This window comes from Micropterus dolomieu, linkage group LG17, assembly GCF_021292245.1.
Source record: "Micropterus dolomieu isolate WLL.071019.BEF.003 ecotype Adirondacks linkage group LG17, ASM2129224v1, whole genome shotgun sequence".
NCBI lineage: Eukaryota > Metazoa > Chordata > Actinopteri > Centrarchiformes > Centrarchidae > Micropterus > Micropterus dolomieu.
The window spans coordinates 36051712-36071190 of record NC_060166.1 but is presented as its reverse complement, the minus strand read 5'-3'; the positions used below and the strand labels follow the sequence as shown (position 1 = coordinate 36071190).

The following is a 19479-nucleotide window of genomic DNA, read 5'->3' as shown; positions in this document are numbered from 1 at the left end:
TGTATAATGTATACAGAATCTATACATTATACGTGACATTATAGATTGAATTGTTAATCAAAGATATCACCAAAATATGACTGATAACGAAAACAAGCATTTGTTACAGCCCCAACTTCATTGTAAATTAAAAACCTTTCTGATTAGACAAAAACATTTTAAGAAAGAATTCCCCTTTCTGACATTTAATTGACGAAGAAATGAATAAATACAAATAAAAATAATGATTTGTGGACACTCTATAATACCTTACATATCACGCATCAAGATACAGGAGCAAAGTGACAAACATTTTCCAGAAACAGATTAACATAACTGTAGATAATGTGGATGCCAGCTCCAGAGCAGAGGAGGTCATTTAAGTCACCAGGGAGACTACAGCGACGCTGCACTGAGCAAAATCCACAATACCATCTGCCATCAGGACTTCATAGCACAGTGATTGAATAAGCTTCCATCAGAGCCCTGAAGTAAAGAGATCTATCCTGAAAAAAGATGCTCTCTAACCATTCTGGAAAGCAGTTATGAGAGCCAAGAAAAGGCTTTCAAAGCACTGTAATCTTCTATGGAATTAAGTTTCTTTCACATTTAGTAGCTTTTCTGACAGATCATATTGACTTCAGCCAGATTTTGTATAGGTATTTGTTTTTCTTATCTGCAGGCTGGTGATGTGTTTTCAATGGAGAGTTACACAACACTAAATTTGTTTCTTTAGATTTGCAAAAACAGAAAAAGAAATAACACTTAGCATGTTTACTTGTTTCTCTGTTTATAAATCAGCTGTCTGCATCCTTCAGATTGCCACTGCATCGCTGTTTGATATTTAAAAGATAACAAATATTTAAAAGATTGTGTATTTTCTTCAAAAATACCAAAAGTGATACGTCTGTCAGTTAGCTGACTGTGCATCAATGCATGCAGTTCTCCAACCTCATTTGTTCTCGCTAGCTTGACAGTTTCTTAAACAAGCCTGATTCAAAAACTGCTTGCTCATGTGTCCATTAGGATTTACATATAAACACATATACATATTTGCAGGTGAGGATGGCACTGTGCAGATATGGTTGTTGTTTCTGTATTTTCACCCAACAGGAAACAGATTTGCTCTTCACAACATCCACAGAATTTTAATATTTTGTCAGCCAATTCTGGAAAATGTGTTTTGATGTGTTTATATTTTAACCAAGACAGTAAAAATAATCTCTCTGCCTCTCTCTTCTACCTTTCTTTTTTGTCCACGCCTCTCACATCCCATGCTCCCTCTTACTTTCCCTTCCTTAAACCTTCATTAATCTCTTCTGCTCCCCTCTTTCTGTTCCCATCGCTCCATTTCTCCCCTCGTCTTTCTTCCTCCGTCTCCTCTCCACTCTTCCCTTTCCTTCCTCTGCCTCTTTCTCTCCTCCTCCCATCTATCCATTACCACTGTCAGTGTGTGACAGATTAGCTCTCATCTCACCATTACCATTTAATGACCCGGCCTTACATGGAGACACTCACCCATGAAACTCATTACATCAAACATGACATTCAGCTCACAGTGTGTGAGTGTGTGTGTGACAGGGAGAGTGTGTGCGTGAGTGAGTGCAAAAATGGATTTCTTGTTTGTTTGTTAGCCAAGCACACACACACACACACACACACACACACACACACACAAGATTGTTTATCATGATTATTCATTGATTTTAGGGACAACTTATTTTTATTGCACACTTAACAGACCACTGCTTTCACATCCATGTTGTGCTGCATTTCTGCTAATATACAAATCTTTGCATCAAAATAAGACTGGTCCTTAAAGTGCATCATCTCCTAGAAGCAAAATATGAATAACATTTTTAGTCCACTGATTCTGGCTACTGCAGTGCCACGGTTTTGTTCGTACTCTGAACAGCGTTCCACGACTTCCACTGGAAGCGTATCAGACGTTATTGGCTTGTTGGTATTTTGTCCTTTCTGTGGTTCTACCTATGGCTTCTACTCTGCTTACCAGCAACGGCTCTCTGCGAGTAGGTTTTGTTCAGTTGTGTGCATGGCTGCATATCCCACAGGGAGCATTTCACAATCAGAGCATTTTGCCTACCTGATTTTGCATGACATGTTTAGATTTTGTTGGTGATCAGTTCTTGATTTTTGTACTTCTTCAATGATTAAGTAGTCTATGTAGATAAATGGTTCTTTTTTGTCTATTTTTTAGTTTAGTTTTTTTGTTGATTCATGATCAGGTCTGCACAGGGTGTATTTTTGAAAATTGACCAGATTCTCTATGCGGTTCTGTGTCTGACTTCCTGCCCAGTTTGATTTGCTCCGTGCAGCTTGATGTGGCTTCCGTCAAAAATAGACGCGTGTATTCTTCGCGGAGCGCAGCAAAGCCAAGAGCTGCATCTGGGACGCTTCCAAACATTGACTAGAAGGGCTGTGGTGACCAGCTCCGGCAGCCACGGCGCAGCGGACACATGCGGACTCGTGGACTGCTGTCTACTCTGGACTGCAGCAGCAGGAGGGGGAGCGCACAGCCAAATCGCCCCCTTGGCTGTAAGTTTAGGAAGCGCTCGATTTGATATGCAGCAGAGTTTTCCATGAGCGGAGCACAGATTTTAAAACGATGATATCGCAGTCGATCATGTTCATTTAATTGTGGGAGGCTAAAATCGTAATCATGATCAATATTCGATTAATTGTGCAGCCCTAAACCTCTCTCTCTCTCTCTCTCTCTCTCTCTCTCTCACTCTCTCTCTCTCTCTCACACAGACACATACATCCCAACAGATAGTGTCTATTTTTATCTCGCTGCTGACAGCTCCTTGTCCCACTGTTCACACTAAGCTGAGCCACATAATTGGCTGCCATCTATCCTCTTTCTCTGTCTTTAATTCCGCTGGTCTCTCCCTCCCTGCATCTTCCTTTGATATCCCACCATCCTATACTGTGATAACCCCTGCGAGTAGTGCGTTCAGAGCTAAAACCAAGCACCCATTTTCTGCCTCAGCAGGAGGGCTGAACTGCAGCAGGGCTGAATCACAGGCTGCGTTTCCACTGAGGCTCAATACAGAGGGATGGGTGAGAGCAAGAGAATGGGAGATTCAACAGGAAGAGAGGAGAATACAAAGGATGTAGAAACAGGAGTTTTTGGGAGCCAGACAGAGACAAAGGGAAGGAGACGGACAGAGACAGAGGGAAAATGACTGTCTCACAGGGTATTTTTAGGTTGCTATCAGGCGTGTTATTTAACACCTGCTGGGTTCTGTTAGAGATGAGAGAAGAGGAGAGGGCAAGGGAGGGAAGGAGAGGAGAGGGGAGGGAAGGAGACCAAATATGGACACATCCGGTGCCGCTGGTTGGAAAAACTGAACATGGCGGGTGACGTCACGATGACTATGTCCACTTCTTATTTACAGTCTATGGCCTTGATCAAGAGTGAAATACCTCCAAACTGCTGACACCTTGTTTTAGCTCCCTCCATGCTATGTTAGCTCTCCTAGCAAAGTTTTAGAGTCTACTTGAGTAATTGAATTGATCGGCCCCATGGATCAGCCCCCTTGTCGCGATATCGATCCATCCATCCATCTATCCATTCATCATCAACCTCTTATCCTGTATCCTGTGTGAAAGGCGGGGTACACCCTGGACATGTCCTTGGCACCTTGGCATCATTCCAACATCCAATATCAGTATCGGATCAGTGCCTCCATAATATACATATATTTATATTTTCTTTCATTCCGTGCTTAAAGAGCTCAACAGTTGTGGTTCCACAGATGCTGATTAATAGATAGATGAAATTCAAACATCTCTCGTCTTGCAGTGAAAACAGATACAGATGCCAGATGACCAGCCTGTCCTTGAACAATCAAGTTGTTTCGACTCCTCCAGAGATTGAAGGTTTCCCACAGTGTGAGGTTGAAATGCTGAAATGCAGGCCACCTCACTAACCTCATCGAAAGTCTAAGAGAGAAAGAAATCTTCTACCATTCCATTCCAGAAATAGACATATTTAACTATTGCAGAGACTTAAGACTTTATTTGGACTTGAACCCAAACTAGCAGGGATTAGAAAACCGGGGGAAAAAAAGAAAATATAAAAAAAGAGTGCAGCGACTTCAGAAGAGAGCGAACAGGAGCAATCAGGTTTCACATGAACAAAGAGTGCTGCTTTACTACTCTGCTAGGCTATGTTTGTGTGTGTGAGTGTGCACTCATACTGTGTTTGATGGACAGTGAAATGGAGGGTAAATCTACAGAGGCTTCACTTTACAGCAACCTCCATCTGCCTCACACAAACACACACACAGTCATGTTTCCATCGCTTCAGAGGACATTGCATTAACTTATATTCATTCCCTGGAGACTTACCCCAACAATAACCATAACTACAGCCTGCCTAAACCCAACCCTTACACTAACCTCTAACCAAGTACACTAACAAAGTCCTTACCCTAACATTTAATGATTTACATTATGGGGCATTTTGTCCCCAAAAGGAAGGCGGGTCCCCACATTGTCACTGTGTAACCAGATGTATGTCCCCACAACATTCCCCCCACACACACACACTGCTGCTCATGTATTTCTAATAAAAGTAAAATCCCAAGTCTTTTCATCTCTAAGGGGCATGACACACACACACAAACACACACACACACACCCACCCACACCCCTTTTGGGCCTTTGGGAGGCTCCACATGGTTCAGGTGGAGAAGCAGGCCAGCAACAGCTCAGCCATAACGCCACACGACAGACAAACAGGACTGTATCAGGAGGTAAATGAAACTCACTGGCAGTCCACCACATCTTCAGAGACACTGATTTTAGTTCAAGTTTGTTCAAGAGCTGCTAACTAAGAAATATTTTCAATTGTCAATTCGGATTATGTTTTTCTAATTAAAAAAATATTTATCTAGTCTATAAAAATCCTCACATCTAAAAGCCCCCCACGCACACACACGCACACACACACACACACACACACACTCAACAACTCAGTGTACTGAACTCAACACAGTGTTGCTGTGTTGAGTTCTCTTAAATCATATTGCACTATCCATCAGTGAGCTGTCGGATATGACCTTCAACTTGAAAAAGAGAGAGAGAGGAATAAGTCAAGTAACAAAGAGAAAAATGGGGAAGAGGGAATAGAGGGGAAGGAGGGAGGCTGATCGACAGTTTTATGGAAACAGAAAGACAGAGCGAGATGTGACAAGCATTAGATCACTGTCCTGCTGAGATTAGCATGCTGACATCCATATTGAATTTACATTGGAGCTGGGCTTGTCATGTGTCCTCACACTGCCAGTTCTCAAGGGGAGGGGGGGTGGGGGTGGGGGGGCTGCACCAGGCCGGCTCATATTCAATTTAAACTTGACATGTTTTACTATTTTCTCATTAATCCCTCAGCTGTCACATCACATGTGAAGAATCACTCCGGTGGAAGGAGGAGGGAATGAAACTACCCCTTTGTTACACTTCAGAGTTATCTGCTCTGAGCTTTTAATTCAAATCCAGACTGGATCTTCACTGTCATGTGTGGGAATCTGCTTTGTCATTTCAAACAAAGAAAGTCACTAAGGCACAGAGGATGGACAAGAAAGATATATTTGGAAAAATTAAAAAAAGCACTAAAGTGTTATTGATGTTACGGCAGCTCACTGATCATGTTTGGTTTAGTTTACTTTTTACTTACTGTATATCAAATAAGGAACTGTGGATTCCCAATTACTCTCTTCTTTAAATACAGTATGTGTCTTTCTAGTCCTGCTACTGGTGATAATTATTATTATCAAGTACCCCTTTATTATGTGGTGGTCTACCTAAACAAATGGATGTATTTTCCTTTGTATCATTGATTAGCTCACTTGGTAGCGCACAGGACTTATAAGCTTAAGGTTGTGTGTTCAATCCTCACTAAAGACAAAATTTTAGGGGCGGCTGTGGCTCAGGCGGTTCAATCCCTGGCTCCCCCTGGTTGCGTGTCGAAGTGTCCTTGGGCAAGATACTGAACCCCGATTTGCCCCTGGCGGCTATTCCGCCAGTGTATGAGTGAGTGTGAATGTTAGTTTCCGTTTGAGCACTTAGGCTCAGTGTATGAATGTGTATGACTGGTGAATGCAGATGTAGCGCTTTGAGTGGTCGAAAAGACTAGAAAGGCGCTATACAAGTACGGAGCATTTATTTTATTTGTTTCTAATTGTTGCACCATTGTAATGAATTTGAGCATTATGTTTTCAATAATTAAATACAAAGGTGAACTGCCAGAATACATATTTTTAAGGATTTTATTGTATACAGTACCAAACCAACCATAACCAACCATGTATATACAGTAACTACCATAAAATCCAATGATAGCTGTATTGTTTTTATGAAAGAGTTTAATTTTGAAAATTAACATAACATCCAAATAGCAGAGCGTGTAGTCTAACTTTTCATAGCATGTAGCAGCCTGCAGGCAGAACACTAGGTGGCTAAAGGGTAATCTACTGTTGTTTTTATATATTACTTGAATAATTGTTTAATCTACAGTACAAAACATCAAAATAGTGAACAATGTTCATCACAAGTCCTTAGGAGCCAAAGGTGACAACTGGAGGTTGCTTCTTTGGTCCAATACACTGTCCAAATCCCTAAGGGATTCCCACATTTGAGGAGCTGGAACATGAGAATGTTTTGCTTTATAAATGGCTTAAATAATTTATCGATTATCACAATTGTTGTTCATTTTTCTGATTAGTCAATTAATCGGTTCAGTGCTACAATAAAAACAGATAATGATGTCTTAGCGACTCATTGTTAAAAACACTCCTTCATGCTACAACGTTGCCCATGCATTTGACTTGCAATTTAATTAAAAATTGGTCCTTGACCACCTCAACAAATAAAAGAATCCATATGAAACCCTGACACCTGGATAAAAACAAGTGTCTAGGTTTCAGGCAATGTTAGAAGCGATCATTTTACACCACTGTTAATTTCTCAAGTAGTCTGACAAAGCAAAGAAACTGCAATCCCTTATTTGGGCAGAAATCTAGGTCACACTTCTGTGGTCTATTTAGAAAAGGCTTTATCACTAAAGAATTTACAAAAATAAACTGGAAGCAAAACATGAGGAGGAGAGGTGAGGATGAGGAGGAGAAGGACAAAGGAGAAATAAATTAACACTTTATCACAGTATTTGCGGCATACTTCTGTGTCCTTTGAGATTAAAAACAAACTGTTGATATTACAAGACTGGGTAAAAACAATAAAATGATGACAACCATTCATTTCAAACCGGAAATTCATAACCAATCCTAACACTGGTTTTGAATCTAGTTATAGTACCTTTACAGTGACACTTAATCATAATAGAAACAGGGAGTCTCAAAGTAAGCAGCATGTAATACCTCTTTCCACTAAAAAGATCTATTCTAAAATGGGATGAAATTATAAATATACATGGCCTTTCTCTGTGCTTTAGGGAGGAATTTATCTAAATTACAGTGATTTTAAGTGTATATTTTGTGCTGCAGTTGTATTGTAGTATTTTTGTTTTGTTGGCACAACACTGCTGCTATGATCCAAAGCAAAGCAAGTGACAGCGGAAAGAAAGTAAATCTGCTGATTAGAAGGACCGTGGGCCCAAAGAATGAAATACAAATAGTTGTCATCAATTTAACTCAATTATAATGTCTTCAGTAGAAAACAGTACACCTGCAACAGATCTTCCCCTGAACCAAGCTGAGAATCTCTGGAAAGAAAGCAGTAAAGAAATTTACAGAGTAAATGCAGGCAAGGAAAGAGTGTTGGCTGGTTGGTTGGACGGACAGATGGGTGAAGAAACAGATGGGTGAATAGATGGAGGGATTGGGGGTATAGCTCTAGGCTGGGAGATTAAGCCACAGATTAATTCTTTAACCAGACAGGATACAGAATTTTCACTGGAATGTAAATCATACATTATGATTTGTGATGGCCTCTTACCTGCTTATCTGTCACTGGAGCGGGGTTATTGTTACATAACAATGCTTTATGCGTAACAAGTACCGGTTCTGGAATTGACTCTGAAAACCAACAGCCTGCAATACATTTAAACATTTCTGCAAGACAGCTTGCAGAGATCAAAACACAACCTAATTCGCAGAGCAAGAAAAGACCTTAAAGGAAATTAGAAGTACTTCAGCCTGTTTTCTTTTTTTAGCTGGCAAGCAGATTTAAGAACAGAGGGGTCCAATCATAGACGTGCTGGATGGTGTGCCAGTTGTTACCAGACTCTGTAGCTGCCAGTAATATATAAAGTCTGTAATATTTTTAAGGTCTGAAGAGATACAGTTTAAAATAAGTAGACCTGCATTATTCCTAATGGCCAGCAGGGGGCAACTCCACAAAAAGTCTGAGTGTGTAGAAGTGTATGACAAAATGACCTTGCTTGCCACTTGATGTATTACCTAAATAAACGCATTCCTAAAGGGATTATGGTCTCAATCGCAGGTTTCAAGTCTTCTTCAATACAGCATATATTGATTTAGCTAATTATTTAGAGGAAAATAGATGATAAATCAGGGTATACTTTAGGCCATCCACAGGGAACCCCCAGATTAGACATCAGTTACAGCAGGCCTGATTTTAACTTCTCCGTTTGATTTGTGGCCATTTAACTGTCTCATTTTGCACTAGTTACAAAGCCAAGCACAAGGAACCTGAACTATTACCTTTATTAGGTTAACAGATAGGCCCGATGTTGAGGCTGAATCGACATTGAATTACCCTCAATCTTTTACATCTGTTAAATCGTATTTTTCAACTTGCACTTGATTAGATGCTTAAGATGTCTGCTGGAGGAGCTTTTTATAAATAACAGTTGGGTCTTTTGTGTGCTGTCTGACAAGGGAAAATACAGCAGCCAACAAATGTGTCATAGGTAGAAGAAGGTGTAAAGCACATCAGAGTAGCATGCTGAGAGTAAGTGTGGAGGTGGGGATGTCTCCCTCTGTCTCTCTGCTAATGGGATGTGAAGCACATTGTAATGCTCTCCATATGATAATAGTCGCCACAAAACAACGCATCACTCCAGTCGCATTAATGCATTTCACTCTATTATCACACTCAAGTATGATACTGGCTGGCTTGCCACCAGGCTGTTCTTTTGCCTGTCTGACTTTGTGTCTGTCTCCCTGCCCACCTGCATGACTGGTGCTTTTATAAGTCAATCTGTCTCTTGTTTACTGTGTGTCTGCCTACCTGCCTGTCTGTCCGTCCATCTGCTGGCCTGCCCGTCGTCTCTCTCCTTATATTCTTCCCAACTGTTTATTTGCCTTGCAAGCGTCAGCAACTGCATCACAATAACATGTACACAACTATTCATCCTCCTCTAAAAAACATACACAGTGAATTCAAGGCCCACAATTGGGATTAGGAAGTTTGACAGATTGCCAGACCTAGAGAAACACACTGACTAAAACACTTCCTTTCAACACATTCAGTCTAAATGTTCTGTGTTTTCTATTGCCTTTTCTGTAAAGCTTTCTCAGCTTGTAAGGCTCCCTTTAAGGAAGGGAAACCAGAAACCACTGCAACTTCAAATGCACCTCTCATGCGCTGAAATCAATTTAAATAAATAATCTTACACATGCATTGGCCTGTTTCCTAATAACATATACACATATATATATTATGTTGTGTATTTTAATGACCCTGAAGCAGCACATATGAGCGGACTTATATCAATGATGAGCAGCTAGACTAAATAGTATAGGCTTGTATTCTTATGGGGGTCCAAACCCATTTGCAACCTATAAATGCCAATAAAATTTAGATTCTAAAAAATAGATTACAGTTCATGGCGAAGTATATATGGACTGAAACCACAATAATAATGGTCACATATGTTATTGATTCTACTACAGATATTCTCCAGAGGTGGGAGGGTTAAGTGAGAACTCAGGCTCAGTTGCAAAACACTGACTCTGAAGGTGGTAGTGTCTTGCTCAATAGCAACTCAGCAGGCAGGACTTTCGCTAACATGCAGGTTTAAACCCGCAGAACATACTCTCTCCACTGACTACACCAACCCTGAAAGCCAATTTCATCTCCTGAGGTAGGGACAGGCAAGCACAACCACTGGCTATCTGATGGAATGGAGAACGTCCAGGATGTCCAGCTTCTATGCACCCTTGCGCTGATACTCCTGAAGCGAGGTTGGTTATGTCTTTCAAATGAAAAGAAACACAGCCTGACTACATCTGTACTACATGACTCTTTGTATGAACTAAAGTTCAATCACAAATCTAACACTTTGTCCAGGCTCGCCAGTCTCATATGGCACTTGAAACTGCAGTCAGCATGTCAGAAACTTCATGGATCTGCCCTCAGCTCATTCAGTAAGTCTGCAGGAGCTCTCCATGGGCCTATGTTAGACCTCAGCACTGATATCGGTTGTTATTACTGTGTCCCTCAGAAAGCATCTAAGGAGTTATTCTTGATCCTGAATCCCATATTCAACCCTACTGTCTACCTAACCATTACTCTTTACAGTTCCTTGAACTATATCTACTCTCCCCATGGAACTGAAACCAATTTCAGACCTCAGCTCTGAGATCAGTCTCTATTAGAATGCCATTGGTCTTGAATTCTGGTCATCTTCTTTTAATCTAACTGCAAAATACAAAAAGCTATGCTGGATCACCACATGGTTCTAAAACCATGTAGGAGCTCACTGGCACTGAGCATATATTGGAGCTCTCCGTGGTGCTTAAACCGTCTAGAGCTCACTATGGCACTACAATGATGTTAGAGCTCTCCAAGTTCTGAACCCACGTCGGATCTCTCCAATATGCTGAAGATTAGTTAAACCTCACCACTGAGTTGAGTTTCTGTTACACTGCTCCTGGGACTGTAAGGAGCTCTGAATCCAAATCACCCTGTTTAATTCCATCCACAAACTACAAGCAGCTATGTTGAATTATGTTAGAGCTGTCCATGGTTCTGAAACCACATCATCTCTCCATTTAGTTAAAATCTTGCCATTGCTAGGAATCAGACTGCCTCAAAGGAACTCTCCATGGTCCTGAATTATGCCCATTAACATATATTTGCATATTAATGCCGAATGTGTAGGCGACAAGGGACAAGAAGAAGCATTGTGGTTTCCTTTTGTAGTCTGTAGATAATGATTGGTCAATAATGCAAGTAGTATTGACCAATCACGTTTGAGCGGGAATTGATTGCATGCAGGTGAACAGTCCGTGTGGAAAGCGAAATGAGGCTGAACGCAAAATGCAATCTTGAAACCCTAGAGATTAGCTTTTCATAAATGTATCTGCACTAAAAATAATCATCAGGCGATTGCCGATGGGTTATGAGATTGCTAATTGGACTGTAAACAATTACCAGCCTGTGAAGAGGAAGCCTTGGCCTGAATATACATTATCCATTATCCGGAGATCCGCTAAGTTCACCAGAAGCCCCGAAACATTGGACATTGATCCCAGAAGCTGATTGTCGGTGGGTTCCGAGACTGATCCATGAACTAAAAGCAGCTTGTTCAGATGTCTGTGGAGATATTTTTGGACTGCTCTTTCAGATCTTTCTTTGAAACAGAAGCCATCTCAGTGTGGAGCTGTCACTGGTCCCTAAACACTCCCTGGCTCCCTTTATGCTTCGAAACCATCTCTCTGTTGTGTTGTGTTCTGTTCGGCTGTGTTGTTTCCTCTACTCTCTAAAAGACATACAGTCAGGACCATCATCATCATAAATAATATAATTAAGTCAGATTTTTTAACGTACTGTGTGTTAGTGGTTTCACAGGGAAGCTCTGCCTGTGCAGTGAATTACCAATTCTGAGAGAGCAGATCTTACTTTGCTTCTTTCTTCCTACACGTAGAGTCAAAATCTGCATATCTTTGGTGAACTTATGTAAGATTTTGGTTAACATGTAACATATATTGCAAAAATATCTTAATGTTTTTTTTTCCCCTGCAGGATTTTTTAATCATCCAGCCCTATTGCTCTTCTACTGCCCCTTCTTTAGTCTCCTCACCCTCCTCCCATCCTTCCCCTCTCCTCATCTCACCTATGCTATCCTCACTTCAACTCCTCTCCTCTGACCTTGTCTTTTCCTGTATCCCTTGTTTAACACTCTTTTGTGATTTCCTCCCATCTCCCCCTCCCTCCTTGTCCTCTACTGCTCCATCTACTCACTTCTAACATATTTCCTCACCTGCCCCTTTCCTGGATTCCTTACCTCTATTCCACTTTCTTTTCCTTCCGCCTAGTTTCCTTTTCCTCCCCACTCTCCTACCCTCTTGTGTTCTCATCTCCTAGCCTCCTGCATAATGGATGTGGCTGTAACGCCAGTCAACTGGAGCGGCATGATGAGGCAGCTTTAGAAACAGAGAGTGAGACAGAAGGCTCCCCCAAAATGGGTTCTATTACTGCGCTCCCACACACACGCGCGCGCGCGAACGGATGCATCCATACGCGCGCAAGCCCAACGTACACGCACGCACACAAACAGCACGCACACATTCCCATACAGGCACGACGGGGCTGCCAGCCTGTCCAATGCATCACAGCACAGAAGTGAGACGCCAAATAACAATTAGCCTTTCACCGTTTGAACCACCAGAGAGAACACTGTCAATAGCGCGAGCGCAGGTGTGCTAGATTTTAGAGAGCTCTAAATAAATAGTCTGCAGCCTAAGAGAATGGCAGAGTCTTCAAACAGTGCCAACACAGGCGCAAAAAGAGAGCAGTCACACACAGAGCGAGGTTATGGCAGAGCCTAATCAGATTACAGCGATGATTCATTTCCTGGGCACTAAGAATAAAACTACTGTTGGCACCGCGATGAGCCCGGCATCCCCGTGGCAGAAAAAAAATCAACTGCATAGCTGAGCTCGGTCCCACCGAGCATCCTCCGCCATCTCACACACCCTGCATTATTAACAGCCGATCAATCAGCCTTACCTTCATCGATCTCCAGCTCTTCTAGTCTTGTCTCCAGAATCCCTTTTTCTTCCTCGGCCGATCCGTCCACTAACAGATGAGTTAAATCACAATGAGAAGGCTTTAAAAACGGCGGTCAGGCTCGGCGGCTTATCCCAACTCCTGGTCTCCTATCCTGCGAGACTCCTCTTCCATCCACACAGGGAGAGAGAGGCTATCTTAGTAGTTTTCTGGGGCTGAATAAACGGGAGTGTGTGTGTGTGTTTGTGTGTGTGGGACCGGACCGCAGAAGCGGAATTACCGCAACAGACGTGCTCGCAGTCAGGCAGAAGAAAAAAGGGTGGCGAACCGGGAATCCAGGTGCCGGTGGTCTCAACGTGCAAACCCACGACAAGCACCCACGTACACATAGATCCTCAAACGAGAAGGGTGGGTGGATGGAGGGGGTCACACGGTTGCTGAAAAACTCCAATTAGCCTCCCATTCGCCCTCCAAAGCCTAATTGAGGTTACTCCAATAAGGCGTTTAAGGTAACATGGACGTAAGAGCTCGTGCCATCAGTGTAAATTTTCTCTTTCATTGGACACAGTCCTCAGAGATATCCAACGCCAGAGGAAGCAGAGAAAAGTGATGTTGGGAGGCTAAATAGCTAATTTCAAGTCCCAATATAAAAAAAACAGTGCGCAGCTCCGGTTTGTGCTTTAAAAGACAAATAGCCTACTATAAGAAACTACAGACCCACCAACACTGAGGATGTCCCTGAGCGCAAATAACCTTTCACTTATCCGAGCGTCCGTTTGGGGGATAAGGACGACTGGTCTGCTCTCAAAACATGCAGCTATTCCTCCAGGTAGGGCCTATTTAACACATAAAACAATTTGAATTCCAAAAATATTCCAGTAACATGCGCGGTTGCCATCTGTCAGCACGCAGGGCTGGACGCTGGCTGTCTTTTTTCCTTCCCAAAACCAAGGTAACAAAATGAAATCCCGTCCCGGTTTCCTTATCACGGGTCCGGGCGGTGTCCAGCTGCGTCCTTCCTGATCAACAATAAATCACACAAGTGAAAACCGACACTGATAATCCAGGGTAGAGCTCCGAAAACATTAGAAATAAAAAAAAAACAGTTTAAGGGAAATTAAAAATCTGTTTAAAATGCAATGACTGAAGCTCTACTTTCAACACGCCAACATCTCGGCAAATATCTCCTGGTGGAGACCTGCCTGCAGCGGGCTTTTCATACCGAAACTCGCCTATTTTTAGAGAAAAAAGATCACCCCACAGTTGGAGACTGTGGAAGCGTAATCCTCGGCGAGCCTCCGAAACGTCACACGTCGGTCTGTTAATTAATCCGCTACATCCATCTCTGTCTGATCCTTTCATTCAGCTACAGCTGCTGCTGCAGGTATTTTTGACAGACGGTTAAAGTTTGAACTTCAGCCGCAGATTCCAGCGCGTGCTTCCCGCCGGTTGGAGGCGGCTGCAAGTGCACATGGCTGAATGAGTGGCACGGGAGGGTGGGCTGTGCAGTGCGCAAGAGAGGCTGCGCAAGGGGTTAGAACAAAAAGACACACCCTATCTATCTATCTATCTATCTATCTATCTATCTATCTATCTATAGAGATTAAATTGTAACTTCATTGTTACCACTAAATTAATGGGAATTGCGTGTAAACATAATATTGAACTGATAACATGTTTTCAGAAGTCCATTTTTAGAAAACTATATTACTTCTCTTTGGGGTCTCAGATGTAAAACATGGTTAGATCCTATGGATCCATTACTTTACCAAGTAAAATTTCCGGTGCCTTTCTGTTTCTGATCTGTTTGATCCCATACATAAGTATTATCACTATGAATGAATGAATGAATCTGGCAAGCAAAAATAACATTTGTTCATACTTAGTGCATATAAAATAAGAAATAGTTCCTTATTTAGTGTAATAACAATGCTTTATCATAATGTACATATTTTTACTCCTTATTTGTGGCAAAGGAAAGCTTTAAGAAATGTCTACACATTGGGTTTAATATGGTCAAAATACTGTTTATCCTTCTCCAACAGGACTCTCCGTGGTCCTGAAAAGAGTTGGCTGTAAAGAAAACTGAAATATGTGTGCTCAGTGTGTGTGAAAGAAAGTTACATAAAGTGCTTTTTGATGAGTAAAGAAAATACTGACAGGCAAGTGTAAAACAATGCCCCTGTCTCTGTACTGAATGTGAGCAGTGATGGAGTCTCTTCTAAGTGCAGCGGGAAATATGCTGAAAAAAGGTAGCAAAGGAAACGTGTCAGCAACCTGATTTCACGGCAAATGTGTAGGTACTTTATTTGTATATTTCCAGGTCAGATGTGGTCTGTGTGGAGTCAGTCAGACAGTACAGACATAAATGTAATTCTGAACATGACAAATGCCTTATTGTGTTAAAACCGTAACAACTTTTTATAAATCTACACTTTAGTTCACTATTAACATGTTTAATTTCAGGCACACATCAAGGAGCAACCAGCAGTTCAGATACAACATACTGTAACCTTAACCAAAATAAGAGCTTACCTTCTGTGGTTGTGTTGTTAATAATCATTGCCACAACTGATGACTGAGGACACAATTGATAATAGCCAAAGCCCCTGCATATCTAAAGTAGATATTGTGAGTCTTCCATCTGCCAGAGAGATCTACAGTGTGCTTGGTGTTAGCATTCTCAGACAATGAAAAAAGGGTGATGGAAAAATAAAGAAGATGTCAAACCATATTGGTAAAAGTTTGCATTGAATGAAGTTTGCAAATGCACTAGGGCAGCATTTGCTACTTTTTTCTGGAAACTTATTTTACAAATAAACATTAGTTGTGTATGAATCCATGAAGATTAATATATTTGGAGACATAGTTGAACAGAAATGATGCTTTGCTGTCATGTTCACCTAGAGCAGAGACCAACATACTTCTTTTTAAACAGACATTTCCTTAGTTTTGAAGTTTATTTTTACATTCAGTAGTGTGTTTATTTAAGCTTTTAATATTCCTCCACCCTCATTTGTATGCAACAAGTAAAGCACCCATTGCTTTTTAAGTTATGAAAAGCAGATCGGAGTGGGTTTGAACTTTTAAATAACAGAGGAGATAATTATGCCTGATTTTTTTTATCAAATTGCACAAAGAACCGGGCCAACTTCTAGGAAAAAATCAGGAAAAGTGATTTTTTCTTACATCTGTATCAGTTCTTTTTCACATTGAATGGCATAAGAAGGAAATAAGGATGGAAGAAGGGTAAGCAAGGAAATGGTTTCAGTGGCGTGAGGGGTGGCTGCTGTTGCCAGTGCGGCCGTGAATGAGAATTAGCAGCGTCAGGAGAGCGTTCTACGTGGACTGAATGATGAATATTGCAGCACTGTGTAAGTGGAAACGTGCTTTGCATCTCAGTTAATAGCCAATGCCGTTAACCTGTGGAAGCGTGAGCAGACATGGTGATGGAAGACAAATGAATAGCCATGATAGATGAGTTGACTAAATGGTTGGGTGGGGAATATGGAGAGCCGTTCACCATGACATGAAAAGACATACGCTATAGACACACATACAGTACACATTTACACTGTGGCACACTTTTGTCCCCAAAAACCCATCCCCAAAGTCAGAAATACACACATACTGTACATGTACACATACAAATATAGATTCACATATAAATAAGCGATCCAGCCAGTGAATGATCGTTATGTTTAAGTAATGAAATATACAAAACGGAGAGGCATACCGAATCTCTGTAGTGTCTGCTTTCTCTCTGTTACACACATTATATCTGACATGTTACAGCAAATGCATAGATTAAACATGATAGATTCATGTGGTGAATTGAAAATATGAGGAAAGGCTGTTGGATGTCAATGGCACTCCCACAGATACCACCAACACACACACATACACGTTTGTTCCACTATCCCCAAGGGGACATCTCATTGACAAAATGCATTCTTTAGCCCTTTACACTGACCTTAACTATCACAACTACATGCCTAACCTTGACCCGAACCCTGGCCTGGTTTTAACCTGAACCCTAAACCTAAGTCTCTATCCTCAAGTTTCCAAGTCCCCACGGTAACACGAGTCCCCGTTGGTTAGTGTACATTCAAGTCCACACTATGATATGAGAACATAAAAATACACACAAATAATTTTCATCCAGTAGAGGAGAAAATTTTTGTCTCTGATCTCAAACTCTCAAAGAATAGTGCCATTAAGACACAGGAGCATGCAGAACAAACAGCTGAACGGGGGAATGACTTGTGGTGTTTGGTTGAAATGAAAGCCTCTATAATCTTTAGGTATAATAGCACAGAAATGAAAATCACTGGTCTGCTGCTCATCAGGAGATAATAGGGGTGAGAGCACTGCTCTTAAAACAGCCACATTTTCTTCAGTCCACATCAATTCGTCTGATGATCCAAGTCAAACTATCTAAAAAGGTTATCTTACATGCTCCACACGTAATACAATGTAGGGGTTGTGACATGCAAAATATACCAAATCCAGAGCAACAGGGGCAACGTTTTGACAAAGATGATTGGTTTTCACATGTAACATATTTGTCAGAAGACAATACTGCTGTAGTTATAAACAAAAAGGGTGAGCCACACATAGACTGTATAAAACATGGATGTAGTGTGTGTGCGCCATCCAAAGGTTCCTGAAGAGCCTTTGTGTAGCTCAATGTGGGTGGCTCCCAGCGGCTCCAACTGTTACCAACTTGGAAGTGCCTGACCCTGGCCACTCCAAAAAAAATGGGCAAAGAGGTGGAGCTAATGCGAGCCAAATAAAGCGTGGTTTTTGAACCACCTAGTGGCTAGCCACCTGAGAGGGCACCCACCTGTCACTCAAAGCAGCACGCTGTTAATTATGCACGATGCATATTTAATCTAATTATTGTCACGGTGAGCCAAGCGCAGACACAGGGAGACAGAGCAGGTTCAGTTTTAGGGTGTTGAAATGTTGAACAAGCTTACGGAGAGTGGAGGCAGGCAATGCTCCAACAATCACAGGTACATTTTCAACACACGGGAAAACACTGGGGAAAGGGCTGTGGACAAAGATGATCTTACAACAATGGGAAGACATATACTTAAATACACAAGAAGGAAGTGATTAACAAGGCACAGGTGGAAAATATCAGGGAGGAGCAAACAATCACACAAGTGGGAAGTGAAGGGATCGGAAACTAGAGGAGAGGTAAGTAACAAAGGAAAAAGGAAAAGCACAGGTAAAAGCTAAACAACTATGGAGAACGAATAACCACAAAGACAGGAAGTTAAATACACCAAACACAAGGAGAATGAATGAATAAATGACACAAGGAAAAACATAATATAGAGAATGGAGAAAAATAACACTGTGACTGGAAATGTAGTGGACATACGTTACTTATGCTCCTTACTGCTCCTTACTGCTGATTTCTTTTTTTTGACATTATTGCTTAAATGTGGCCAATATCAGACTCCAGAGCGAACTGTCCGGGGCCTGAAAGCAGAATAATAACACAACGTCACATGCTGTCATGCAGAAGTAAACAGAGCCACAGAGTTTAGCTCCGCTAGCTCATACTCGCTAACTCTCCCAATTTCACTGGAGACTCCTGTTTTTTTATTGTCCTCCCACACGGGTCAAATTTCTCCCGAACTGAATGACAAGTGTTCACAACTTTCTGTCCTTTTCATTACGGCTTCTGGTGCTGTACGCATCTGCTCCACAACTCAGTACCTCTAACTCTCTCTCTTTCTCTCTCCACTGTGTCTGTACAGACAAGTAGGATGCATAAAACTCAGAAGAGAGCTCGCGGTCCGGTGGATTTCAGGTGTAAGAAGGGAATCTGTGAGCAGATGATAGCAAGGAAGAGGAGGAAGAGAGCCACATGTTTATACTGGCTTTTTGAGGAGCTTTTTCGTTCATCTACAGCAGAATTTCAGGACAGCTGCTCTACAGTGACATCAAAGTCGCATCAATTCCAACCCGAGTGTCCAGACTGAGGTCGCATTTAATCTGATCTGTATCGGATTTGGACCACATATGAAAGTGGCGCACATCCGAACTGGAAAAGATCAGATTCCATGTGACTTGGCCAGTCTGAAGGTTGCAATAGAGACATGAGGAAGATTAACCAACATAAAAAAGGAAATAGCCCACAAACCCAAAACCAGGACAAGTATAATTTATCCTGGTATATATAAATACAATTAGCTACCAAGACCAAAAAAGTTTGGCTGTAAACACATTTATTTCTGCTCTAAAGTTGTCCTTTTTAACATGGGGGTCTATGGGGATTAACCCGCTTTTGGAGCCAACCTCAAGTAGGTGTTTCCACTGTGTTCTGTGTAATTTCTTTATATTCTGGCAACAATCACATTGTCAGTAATGTCTAAATCCAGACATGGTCCACTGGCCAAAGATTTATCAATGTTCCTATTTTCTCAGAAAGACCAAACATTTACTGACAGATTTGTCACAATAATATGAAGAAAAAAAACGTGTCTGTTTGGAGCAGGATAGCAGTTAACCTTTGCAGACTAT

At 41.6% G+C, this 19479-nt stretch overlaps 1 protein-coding gene across 4 annotated transcripts in view; it reads right to left on the bottom strand.

Annotated features, from left to right (window-relative positions):
• The window catches only part of si:cabz01090165.1 (uncharacterized protein LOC100333421 homolog), a 368300-nt gene extending 353920 nt beyond the window's left edge, over positions 1 to 14380 (bottom strand). For 3 of the 4 annotated variants that reach the window (XM_046074209.1, XM_046074207.1, XM_046074210.1), the window contains exon 1: positions 12940 to 14380. The gene's annotated coding sequence lies outside the window, so the exon portion shown is untranslated. The remainder of the gene's footprint in view (positions 1 to 12939) is intronic. The other variant, XM_046074208.1, reaches the window with a different exon arrangement.
• Between the last annotated feature and the right edge of the window lie 5099 nt (positions 14381 to 19479).